A 13,518-nucleotide genomic window follows, 5' to 3' on the forward strand; every position below is an offset into this window, starting at 1 on the left:
TTTCTTTTAGCTGATAAACCTGGGAGTACCACCTTGTACTCTATACTACTAATTTTCATCTAGTTACTATTAGTCTTCTCCCCAAGGTCATCCAGTTTTCCTGTATGATAGTCCATTCCTCTATATTAACAATGTACCCACCCCTTACTATACTTTTGCATCATTAGCAAGGATTTGTTAGGGTGCTATCTTTTATTAGACCAACTGTGTAGCTGGCGATATAGTTGGACAAACTTTTGATTGCAAGACAGAGAAGAGTTTTCCAGATCAGAAATGACTGGCAGAGATACAGTCATGTATACTGCTATAAAAACGAAAATGATCACCCAGAAAATCCAAATTCATGGATACAACCTCTCTTAATCTCTTCCCCTCGGTGCCATTCATCAGTTTAATAATAAGTAGAATAAGGCAGTATGTTATTTCACCTTTCTGATACCCGTGTTCCAGCATACAAGGGTATTCGAGGCCTGTTTCTATTCTTTGCTCTGACTTGCAGTGTGACCTTGGGCATTCACTTTAAATTTTCTCTGCCTAAGTTTAGAATTGCAGATAATGAGAATAATACTGGAAAAATGCATTGAAATAGACAAATGAGAAGCAATACTGTATTCTAATCTTACTATTTAAACTTACTTCACATAAATGTTCCAGTCATAAAGCTGTACATTTCAGAAAGATATTTCAAGGAGCGTAATCCAACTCAAATGTCTAGGAATTGAGAAAAATGCTTACAGTTCTCACATAGGTACTTTAATTACCTATTATCTTTTCCACCTGGTTTTCATACAAAATGAATATTCTAGATAAGTGATTCTTAACCTTTTAAGACTCAAGGCACCCCTTAATAGATGCAAGGCACTCCTCAGAAATTGCCAGCTCCTAGTCTTCACTCATTTTGTGACTACAGAAAAATGAAAGAGCAATTCTTCCGTTGCAAAGAACTCAGAAAGACACAACTGGTCACAATGTTTTTGACACTTTATGGGGATTCCTATCTGAACTTTTTAGGCACATCTAGATGAGCAAGCTTGTGTGTTTCCCTGGGGACGCTTGTGTTTCCTCTGGTATGTGACATGTTGTTCTGGGTGGGGTAGGGGAGGCTTGGGCCAGCTCTTCAGCTGGCCCCTGCAACCTTACCTAAGGTCCTGGAGGCCTCCCAGGGCTCCAGAGACAGCAATCCAGCAGTCTGGCTGGCAGCCAGAGTGTGGCTCCAGCCGGCCAGACTCCAGAGCCACCATGTGTACCACCCCACTTTTTTCCACTGCAGGTTTTTTTGACACTGGGATCTCCCAGTGTCAAAAACTGCCACCCCTGTGCTGCAAATTGGCAGTGCAGGGAATGCCTGCATGTGTGGCATGTACGGTGTGTGGTGCCACAGACAGGTCTGTGGTGCCGCATACTGCATACACATGCTCATCTGGACGCGCACTCTGGATTTATCCTGTGAATCATGTTTGCACACCTAACAGTGCTAACACTGTGACACCCTAAGGCACTCTTGAAAGGCTCTCAGGCTGTGGCATCCTGGTTGAGAATCACTGCTCTAGGTTTAAAATGCAGATTCAGGGCAGGTCCTGTGTTATACTGAGAACCTTCAAAAGCCTTTGATGTCAATAAGAGCTGAAATTACTCAGAAACTCCCAGGAGGCTGTTGGAGCTGCAGCTGATAGAAATTCCTTTCATCAAAATGTGCTGATGGAAGTCTCAGCAAAAAGCATCCGCTTTTATTGAAAGTATATTATCAAAAAGTACAATACATTTTTTGGCTTTAATGTGAATTTTTTTCAGAAGTTGAAGAAAATGTAATGAAAAAAATGTGTTTTTGTTGACATTTTTGGAAGAGAAAAAAAAATCCTGACCTTGTAATTCTGTAACTTGCTGTATTCAACATCCCTCATGCAACATACTCTTGGGAAAACATGCAGATTTGCTGACCAGAAGGACATAGAAGATTTTGAATTGCTGTGCTTGAGCACACCATGTAATCCAGTATCTTGTTTGCAGTGAAAATGATATTATACTTTCACGCACACACACAAGAAAAAAGATTTATAAACGTACTGTGGCTGGTGCACATATTTGTACAATTCACATCCTGCTAGCAGATGATTCATAGACAGTTAAAGGAACATCTCTTGTTTACGGAGCTTAATTTCTCTAGAGAACAATACCACGCAGTTTGTGCATTTGGTCACCTAACAAATAATTGAAAAGATTGGGATTGTTTACCTTAGAAAGGAAATGAGTAAGAGACAGCTTAATTGTAATATATAATAGTGAATGGCCTAGAGAAGGTAAATTGGAAATGTCTGGTCTCTCTCTCCCATTACACAAGACCAAGGGAACATTAAATGAAATTTAGAGTAGGAAATTCAAAACAGATGAAAAGGAACTTCACACTATATATCAGGGCTGTTCAGCTGGAGGCCTGAGCAGTTAACATGCAGCCCATGGGCTCTGGCAGCTGATTGTCCTAGTGCCACATGGTAGGAGAAGGCCTGGGTGTGTGGGCACTGTCAGTGCAACCCATGCAATGGGGGCAGGGGCCTGCATGCCAGCAACCCAAGCAGCAGACGGGGGGGAATTTGGGGGGGACTGTTGCTGCAGCATGTGTGACTAGGGTGGCCATTGGTCATGTTTTATATTGAAACATCCTGTTTTTAAACTCTTTGTCCGTGTCCATTTCTGAATGAGGAACAGACTGCAAAAAGTCCCGTTTTTCAGTTCATTGGTGGAAATACATGTCAATCATTTGTCCTCATGATTCTATTGGTTATGCCTAGAAGTAGGGTGGTGCACAGCCAGGAGAAGAGGGGTTTGGAGCCAGCCAGGGAAGGAGGGAGACATGGGTGACTGGTGCCTCCTAAGACCGGGGGGGCACAGTTTGTGGGTGGCAGCATTGGCGTTGGGGTGGCCAGCAGCGACCACCCGCTGAAACTGGCAGCGGTGGGGGTGGGGAGGGTTGGCAAGTGGTGACTGCCCGCAGAAGCTGCTGGTGGTAGTGGTGGTCAATCTCAGGTGCCCCCCCATACCTCTCCTACAAGTTGCCTATGGAGGGAGAGAAGGAAGTGGCGGTCTCTCTCCTTCCTGCTGATTGGGCCAGTGGCCTCAGCCCTTGCTGATGATTGGTCAAGGGGGCCCACCCCTCACCAAGGGGCTGTACTGTATTCTGGGGATGTGTCAGTGACCACCTTATGTATGACCTGCATGACATGCAGCCAGCCAGCTGCATACTGGCACCACATACAGCCCCAGCTACACCAAATTTGGATATACTTAGACTATGGAACTCATTATCACTGGGTATTGGTTAAGTTAGCAAAGATCAAAAGAGAATTGGACATTAATATGGATAACAGTAATATCCAGAATTACCATAATGAACAATAAAACATTTGGAGTGATATTACACCTAGTTTTTAAGGCTTAAGCAATATGTGATTATCAATATCGGCATGGGCAATTGATGTCTCCTGAGTCTAGGGGGGGAGGGGGTGGAGCAAAAGGAGTGCCATTTTGCTTGTTCCACCAACCCTCCCCTCCACTTCCAGATACTCTGCTTGATGCCTGTCTTTTGTGGCCAGGTAGAGGCAGGGCAGAGCTTCCCCTACCATGGCAGACTCTTAGTGGGAGGATCCTGGCATCCTCTTATAGTCAACACCCTGGGCAAGTGCTCCCCCCCATCCTAGTTGCACTAGTACAACTAAATGTTCTAAACAACTGTTAAAGAGAAAAATAAAACTAAATTCTTATGCACCAGGTTTGATTCCAACTTACTGGATCAAATGCAGACACTTCCAAAATGGAGGTAGTTTACGTACCACATGCAGGATCAGCACCCTTTGCATTCTGCCATCTGGAGTCAAGAGTCGGCTTAGAGGAAGTGTGGGGTGGGATTCTCCAGAGCATCCAAGTCCCCACTTCTGTTTCTCAATCATGAACGTGCTTCAGAAAATCCCAGCCATAAATATTTTTCTGTCTGAAGCTTTCAGACACAATTAAGAATCTTAGCATTAATCTACAAAGCTATTAGCTGGATGGGGTGCTCTGTAGAGGCTGCACTTCCTTCATCTGTGGCCCTGTTGAGACAGTCACTATGCTCAGGCATGCAGACTGCTAGAACCCAGACAGGCCAAGAAGATAGATTCAAGGGGCTGGGAACAAAGTGTTCTGAGCAATAAGGGTTGGCTGTACACCTCCTGTGGGAGTGGGGGACACCATTAGCAACAGATATTTTAGTAATTCTCTGGAAGCACGTGCAAGTAATGTGAAGCAATAAACTCTGGAGTTTATTGACATTTGAACGTGCACCTGGGACAACAGCACATTGAAGTGTGTCAGAGCAGCCCCAGCTGGCAGGGGTTTTGTGCGGGGTCAGCCTGCCAGCCTGGGGCTGCTTTCCCTGACTCAACATGCTGCAGAGGGGATTGCTGGGGCACAAGGTTGCTTCAGTGTGGGGCTGACTGGCAGGCATCCCCCGCACTGAAGCACCCTCATGCCTGGGCCAGCTGGGGCAGCGTCTACATGTGCGCCGATGCAGAGTTGTTTACTCCATAGCAGGTTAATACTTGTATTTAGAAGTCTTATCCTGCTGTGGACTAAATTAATTTACTCCAGCCTAATAGGGACACATGTATAGATGCCAAGATGTTTACTGCATAACTAATTAGTCTACTGCACAGAAAGCATCTCACGTAGACGTGTCCTGAAGTTTGTTTCCTGAGTAACTTAACACTCATTCAGTTTCCTCTGTGCCCTATAAGCTTCAGGTTGCCACGAGCTGCTTGTTCCATCTGTTTTCTACTCACACTCTCCTTAGCACAATCATTGTCCCATATTACGAGGCTCCTGGGCAGACAAAGGTATCCATATTTTGTCTGTCTAGCTGCTGTCTACTGTAACACTTGTGCAGTTTTTCTTCCTTTCTCTTAAAGAAGATCATTGTCTTTGTGTTGTTGATTAAAACAGCGCAAATCACTTGCTTATCTTACAGAAGTCAACTTGGCTCTGCAAACCATTCTGCATCCCAAAAATGAGTATCCTTTTCAAACTTCAGGTTGTCTTTCTCCTTGCTATTTATGTTCGCTAAGGGGACATCTACATGTTCATTAATGCGCTGTAGTTACTATGTGTTTAGGTTAGTACTTCCGCAATGAAGTACTAACTGAATGCACAGTACTGTAATTATATTTACTGTTCAGTAGTACTGGGACATGGTTTTTTATGACAGTTACTGCACAGTAGTTTAATAAGACTGCACAGTGGCTTATAGTTATTAGCACAGATTTTGACCTGCACACTGCTATCCAGTGTTATTAGGCTACCATGCAGTAAATGTCTTGTGTAGATGTGCCCAAATGTTTTTGCTTAACTTGGCCCCTACTTTTGTAATGCACTTTGAGCCATGAGAACCTCACTATCCTATAAAGTCAGATCAGGCTGAACCTCAAGAACTGTGGAAAACTGTTTCTATTTATATCCATAGTGTATACTACTTTGTGTAAAACTATCTCCTGCTTTAAGAAGGATGGTGATTTCATGAATCTGTAAATCATGACAGCAACATTAATACCTATGGAAACCACTGTCAGAACATACAGAAAGGGGCTCACAATTCTAGTGCTGCCACTTCCCATGGTAATATTGCTGTCCCTTGATATGTTAGGTATTTCTGATAGACCCAACTTCTAGGATCAAGAGAAAACATGGGAATTTCAGCTTGCCTCTAAATATAAGATATCTATAGATATCTATATAATTTATTTTTGTTGGTTATGGAGAAAAACTTGAACCTGTAAAGTGAGAAATGCTCAGAAACAGGAATGGAAATAAAAAAAGCACCACATTTATTATTTAAAAAAAAATCTCATTAACTTGAAGCCATTCTTGTGATTTTTGTGTGGAAGGCTTAGCACATGATTTCTTGAATACTGGATGTTGGCTATGTAGTAATTTTATGAAGGAAGAAGCTGTAACAATGTATTGCTGTACTGCAAGTTTTAAAAGATAGCTGAGTAGGTCTCCGAACTGGACTTGTTGATTTTCTAGAAGTCTTGGAATAGTAGAGCCTAGAAGAAGCAAATGTTTAAAAATGATAACTGGGATGAGCTAGGTAATTATAAGGTAGCCACCTTGACTCTGATCCTAGACAGAGTAGTGGGACAACTTATATGGGACTTGATTAATCAAGAAATAAAGAGATCTTAATACAATTAATGGGAAAAAAAGATGTAATCAAACTAACCTGATATCTTTTATTCCTTATTTGTTCATTGAAGTAAAAGAGCTTGTGAAAAAAAATCTGACAGAAGAGTTTCCTGTCGCAAAATACTGTTTTGATGTAAGTAAAACATCCCACGAGAATAGTTAGCCAGCAGGCTGGGGGGCAGTGAACCTCGAGACAGGGGAGAAGCCAGCCCTGTGTTGGCTCTTCCCCTGTCTCCACATGTCTCAGCAAGGAGGCTCTGCTTCAGAGCCCTCCATGCTGAGGCATATGAAGCCCCCTGTGCCGTGTCACATGGAGCCTCTGTGCTTAGGCATCCTGCACCCCAAGCCAGCTGGGGAGCAGCTGGCTGGGGCATAGTATGCCTTGAAATGGGGGAGCAGCCGGTAAGTGTCTCATCTAGCACTGGCTGCTCCTCTGTCTCAAGGCACGCTGCTCAGGATGCCTCAGTGCAGGGCTCCATGTACCTCAGCATGGGGGGCTGCACAGCAGAGCCCCCCAGCACTGAAGCACATTGAGACGGGTGAACCATCAGCCTGAGGCTGCCTGCTTCCCCGTCTTGAGGCACATGGCACCCCAACCAGCCAGGGTGCCCCAGCACAGGGGCTCCACAGTGCCTAGAGAGGGGAAGCATGCCACTTTGGGGTGCTTTGCACCACTTTTTTCTTCGTTGTTGTTTTGTTATAGAGAAATTGTCGTAGCAAATTTTGCTCCGGTGTTATAAATTAGCAGTGCCACACTGTGTAACTTGCAAGGGATGTGGTTTGTCGTGCTGCAAAGAGGTTTGGATTCATTTGGATCCAGCTGTGGTCTCAGTTTAGACTTGCTCCAGTATGGAGCAACCTAGAACAGCCATTACAGGGGAAGTTTTTTTTGGCCGACACAGCCCTGGGCTGGAGTTTGCTCAGTCACTCTGTAGGACCGGTGCACAGAATCTAGTCATCACTGTAAGCCTGCTCTCTAAGGCTAATTTGAGCTGTGAAGGTCTAGAAAGTTTCTTCTGAGGGTATATGAATTTTGAATTTTCAATAGTTTATAAAGAGGGCTGAATCTGACTAGACTTGCACCTCTTCTACTGATGTATGAACCATGCAAAACTATGCAGCCTCCTTCTACAAGGCCAGTATCCTCTACTTTACACTTCTTATGTTATAAGCAATTACATTTCATTCATGGGACAAGAAGGATGTCCAAGAAGATCATTCAATATTCCTTTCCATATATCCACACTTGTTGGCTCTGGCATAATTCCTTCTTGCTTTTACTAGCTTTTTGATTAATCAAAATACACTGAGTTAAAAGAACAGCATAGCTACTTACTCTTAGAAGACTATTTTTATCAACATCTAATAACTGTCTCAAAGTAGATTTGTGTCTGCTAATTTTGCTTATTAATGAATATAGCTGAGGAATATGGGAAGATAAATGAACTAGAATATTACTGGAAGCATAGATGTTCCTAAATTGGGAATAGATAGACCTTGGTCTTTAAAATGCCAAAGAAATGTTTTGTGTAAGTTTTTTCCCTTGTGTTATTACCAGCCGTTTGGATAATGTAACAATACTTCATTTTCATTATTAAATGAATAGTTTCTTGGATAAGGTCATTATTCATGGTAGCTTGTGTGTTGAATGAGGGCTTTCATTTTGCTGAGAAAATGCTCTGGTTCAAGGGTCAGTACAAACAAAATTACACTCAGTGTCAGTTAATCCAGATGCCAGATATTTTAACAGTGTTTTTGTAAAATGTCTACTCAGCTGCCTCTGACATTTACAGTTGCTCAGCTTATCTGCTGATTGTCAGTTTTAGAGTGAGAAGCTAAAATCTCTAATGTGAAATCTCAGCTTTCCTGAGCTCAGTGACAAAACTCCTATTCACTCCTAGCAGGGCCAGGATTTTATTAGCATTAACATTAACCTAATGTTAGATGTATTTGATTGTGAAGATTAAAGCAGCAGTTAGGAGAAAAGTCAGTGTTGAGAAACCATTCGTATATAATTGATCAAAGGTAGCTATTTTCCACAACCCGCTCCTCCTCTAGAGCTAACTGGTGTTTCACTCTAGAACACATGTAGAAGATGGAACATGTTCCTTCTTTAAACGGTATTTGTTGGATTATAACCTCCTAACCCTACAGATAATTTTGGCCATAGTGATGGTCTCAGATGTGTGATTTTTAAGGGAAAAATGGTGTTGACCTTTCTCTGTTGCTTCCTCAAGCACCCATCACTTTGATTCTCAATTCTCTGACTAGGACACTCTTTCCATCTGTGACTATGTTGAACATCCCTGATGTAAAATATCTTATTTGTGCCTCTTGCAACTAGACACATATAGGTAGGGATAAAAACATTGGGTAAAGATAAGTTGACTAATAATTCTTACACCAGACTGTTAAACTAAGTCTTTTACATAAGAATAGGAGCAAAGTATCATTATTGTTTTATCACAATAGCTACTGTAGAGCAGATAACATACACTTACTTGAGTTTGCAAATGTATATGGTTAAAAAGGCATACAGAAGCCCAGACTCAGTTCCTATTGTAGTAAAAGGAAGGACATGCATGGAAACTGTTCCTGAAATAGGAACAGAAATCTGGGGCAGAGTTAACATTTTTGGATCCTGGTCATTAAAAATGGTTTTATTCAATGGTCAGTGTATATGAACTTGTGTTAAGGTGGGCCTTAGAACTGTTTATATAACTTTTGTTGGTGGTGTTCAGAGTCTTCGCAGATATAATAATACATCTTCTCAATTACATTTTAAAAACTTAACCATAACCTAATTTATTTATTTAGGAATATTGGGAATGTCTACATTTATTAACGTACTGTTGTTACTGCGCATTAAATTTAGTACCTCTAATAAGAGGTACTAACTAGATGCATAGTAATCAATGCTACTGTACAGTAGTGCTGGTGCACATTCTTTTTGTGATGGTTAATGCACAGTAGACTAATTCTGCTGTGCATTAGTGCATTAGCACAGCTTTTTCTGTGATGCGCTAATGTGCAGTAGAATTACTGCTTATTAAGCATCTTGTGTTGATGCGCCCCCTGTGTAGTAGGAAGCTCATATCTGATTCTCACATGTTCCTCTTAAGAATAGGCAACTAACCCACCAGGCACAGACACCTCATCATGGTACAGGTGGAAAGAAGCCAGAAGAATCTTTGGAGAAACTACAGTATGGATCAGAAGAATTCAGGAAATACTTCATAAGAAGGACAGGAATAAAGTGACCCAGGTTTCACTGGAAATAAGAATGCCAAATAGTCAACAAGGTATGGCCAATTCCTAGACTTCTGATATCATAGTCGATGACAGTGCTTCAGTAGTGGAGGTGAGGTCAAGTGTGATGGGTGCACAGATGGCAGTACAAGATCATGTGCAACAAGCTCATAAAATTTGCAGTATTCCCCAGTGTGCGAGTCAGTATCCTGCTGTTGCTGCTGCTTTTGCCTTGTGTACTGTTCCTGCCCAAGGGCATGCTGTTGCTGTTCAAAAAGGCTTATTCTTTCCTCATCTCAATACTCTTGCTTTATAGTTATGGCAAAGTGAACAAGAGAGTTAACCAGATGGATACTCTCAGACAAGTGCATCTTTAGGATGTCCTGATGTGCTTTCTTAGGTAACCACTTTTGATCTTCTCATGTCCCAGTTTGCCATGCAGGAGTGGCTTGGCTATTTCTGTTATTCGCCTAAGCCTGTCACAGCCAAACCTTCATTATACTTTGATGAGAGAGCTGTGTTAGTCTGAAATCAGACATAAGGCAGGTGGAGATGTACCTTATAGACTAAATAAATCAGAAATGCATAACCTTTTGTGAGCCAGAGCTCACTCCATTACATGCTAATGTATATCTGATTTAATTAGTCTAGAAGGTGCGTCTCTACCCTGCCTTCTGCCTAATGCTTTAATGAACATGCAGACAGTAGGACTTTGTTATAGGACTTTATCAATGGCCATCTTATCATATCACTGTACTTGGTGAAGGGCACAGAAGCGGTTCTGACAGTCCAGTATCCCATTCTCACACCTGCACCCAGGAGGCTAGAAAGTCACGGGTGCTAAGGTGCAGGGTTGATAGTCCAGAGGTTGCAAGTTTGAGGCCATAGCAGAAGTGCTTATGATGTGGCCCCCTCAGATTCCTATATATCTGTGAACTTTAATGAGATGTGACTATGCAGTAGCAACAAGATACTGCACAGCAGCTAATTGCTACTGCTTAGTAGCACTGGGGGGGTACTAGCCATGATGTGATGCTACTGCACAGTAGTAATGAGCTACTGCACATATCAAAGAAAGTCCCAAACTAATGCCAGACTTATTTTATTAACCTGCCAAAGATCACATTAGCTTTATATATGCAAGAGAATATCAGCTTCTGATATACTATGGCAACATTGTGTTGGCAGGTACTAACTGTGATGCTGCTACTGTGCTCATTGCTACTGCGCAGTAGGCTCGGAAACAACTGATGAGCTGCTGGGACTGTGCAGTACCAGTAGGGACTGTGCAGTCATTTAGTACTCACTTTAGCAAGTACTTGCTTTAGCAAGTACTAAATGACTCCACGCAGTACTAACTGTGCAGTGGGGTGCATGTGTAGACATGCCCACTGAGTCTTTAAAATACAAGTAGCAGATCCTTCAGTGTACTATATATTGTTTATGTAACGTGGATGGACACTTGGGTACTTAACATACAGGGTGTTTCTTGTCTCCAGACCACTATAACTACCATTACATGACTCATAGCCTTTAACCTGCCCATCAGCATACTGAAATAACATATAAGTTTTAATGCCAAGTATATGAATACACAGCCCATTAAATCCATCTCACATCTTTCTGGCATTGTATTCAGTAAGCTCTTGCTAAATTCAATGGAATAATTTCCCCAGAGATACAAAAGGAGTTGGAGCAGGTCTTGGCTTGACTTCAGCAAAATTAACGTATATCTACATAGCAACATTAATTTGTAATTTTAGCATGTGCTAGCACATCCATGCTCACTTAATCTAGCTAGCACATGTAACAAAGCCAGTAAACCAGCAGTAGCATGACATGTGCTAGCAAGCAGGGTATGTACCCAGGGTCCCTTGAGAGTTTGTGCTCTGATTACCAACCCCTGCTGCAGCCTGTCACCATATCTTCACTGCTGTTGTTAGCTAGCCATGCAATCAGTTTTACATTTACTGTGTAGACATATGCCCTGAACAGGGATGCTCTCCCAATTTGGAACTGTGTTTAATTAGAACATCAGGAAAGTGCAACACATTTTTTCCAAGCCCAGATTTCTTGTATGGGGAGATCATGTTACAGATTGGCAGAGTTACTGGTAGGTTAGTGACCTTCTAACTCATCTCTAACTGCACTAGTAACTCCATGTTTACATGGAAGTAGCTTTCCTCAGTTTTCTCTATATTTTTTCTGGGCCCACTGGCCTACAATGGTTACTTTGTACTTTCAGAACGCTCTGACCAATGCAAGCTTAGCAGTTGCAGCTATGCCTGCCAACAAAGTGAAACTGCCTGCTGGCTGAGGGTAGCCAAAGAGTAGTATGCTGATGGGCAGGTTAAAGGGAAGGAAGAAAAAGAATACAGAGGGGAGAAGCAGGAACGGCACATGAAGAGAGACGGATCTATGGGGAACAAAAGGAATCCCATTGCAGTTTGAGCCCTGCAGTGTTTAATAAGCTCAAGGGACATGTTGAGAGTAAAATGAAAGACAATGTATTTTTATGTCATCTGCAGTCAATGAAACTTAAGCATGTCCTTAACATTACATACGTGCTTAAGTGCTCTCTTGAATCAAAGGGCATAAAACTACTAGTTAAAAACACTGTTCAGACCTGCATTTCTCTATTGGTATTTTCAATTCAACATATGTCATTCCTGCATTGCAAGAAGCAATATCGGGAATTGCTGTAATCCCATTTGAATTAAAAAAATGTCAATATTTAGACAAATACAGGTATTTCTCTGCTCAGCAGAAGAATTTTAGCCTTAACAACTTCTTCCAGTCTAGCTTATCCCTTTGAGACCACTCTTCACATAGGGACTATTACCAGCAGGATTTCATTCTGGAGATTTAGCACGTCCTTAAAATACTCATATATAACCCAAACACAGTTAAGTGTCAGACCATGAAGAGAAATGTACAGAGCTGCCAAGCTAGACCTAGGGAAAGGAGGGACATTTATATGATATAATAGAGAGAGCAGAAATAGCTTTTAGCAAAAATCAGATCACATCTGCTAACATGATGCATTAACATGCCAGACCCAGATGTTATGATAACCTGGTATTTGTCGTAGCGCCTTCGGGTCCTAGTTTCAGATCAAGTCTTCATTGTGCCTTCATCATGAAGTCAATGATTTTCAGCACCAGTCTCAGAAAGATGGAAGTGAAGCTGCTCTGAAGGCTCCCATTGCTGTCACCCTCAAGTCTCTCTCCAGTGAGAGTGCGCAGCTTCAGGGTGGCTTGTGACATGGGACTGGCATGTGCAGAGCAGGAGTGGTTGCTTGGGCATGCTTATTGTGCAGAAGTAGCACAGCCATGCCCCGTGTTCACTCTTATATTCTGTGTTTGTTCCTCTTGTCTTCTTACTCATTTTCCTGTTCTGAGCCTTCTACGCATCTCAACCACAATCCCTCTTTGTGTCTATCTGTAAGTACTAAGAATTAGGTGGTTAATTAGAGCAAGTAGAGACCATGTCCAAGTCAGGGAAGAATCCAAAGAACAGTTATAACTTGAGCCTGAGATCAGGAACCAAATTGGGGGCCACAATCCAGAAACTGTGGTCAAGATGGTGTCAGAAACCATGAATGGGGGATTCCAAAATACTGGGTTCAGACAGGAACAGAACCAGGCTATGGCTGGAGTGGAGAACAGGCCAAAACATAATCTAGGACAGAAACTGATGTGTGGACAGGAACCTAGAAACAAGGCTGGAGGAGGCATCAAGGCAGGAATTTAAAAAACAAGTATTGGTTTCCAATACTGGGGAAATTTAAACCTTCTGCCTTCCTGATTCATCCACTGGCTTTCAGTCCCTTTTGTTGTCCTGACCTCTGGAGATTCATCATGTTTTGTTTTCTGTTCGCGTCTCCCTTTGCTCTCTTTCATGTTACACTGATTCTGAGCGCTGCTGAGGGTGAGCACAGAGGGGCCAGCCTGGGCTGGGCCACGGGGGCAGGGCCCTTCCCAGCTGGCTGTGGTTAGGGCTCAGGCCACAGGAACTTCTGGCTTCCCATGCCCATGCCAGACTGGGCTGTCAGAGAGC

Source organism: Gavialis gangeticus, unplaced genomic scaffold (genome assembly GCF_001723915.1).
Source record: "Gavialis gangeticus isolate Ggan-Ray unplaced genomic scaffold, GavGan_comp1, whole genome shotgun sequence".
Classification (NCBI taxonomy): Eukaryota; Metazoa; Chordata; order Crocodylia; family Gavialidae; genus Gavialis; species Gavialis gangeticus.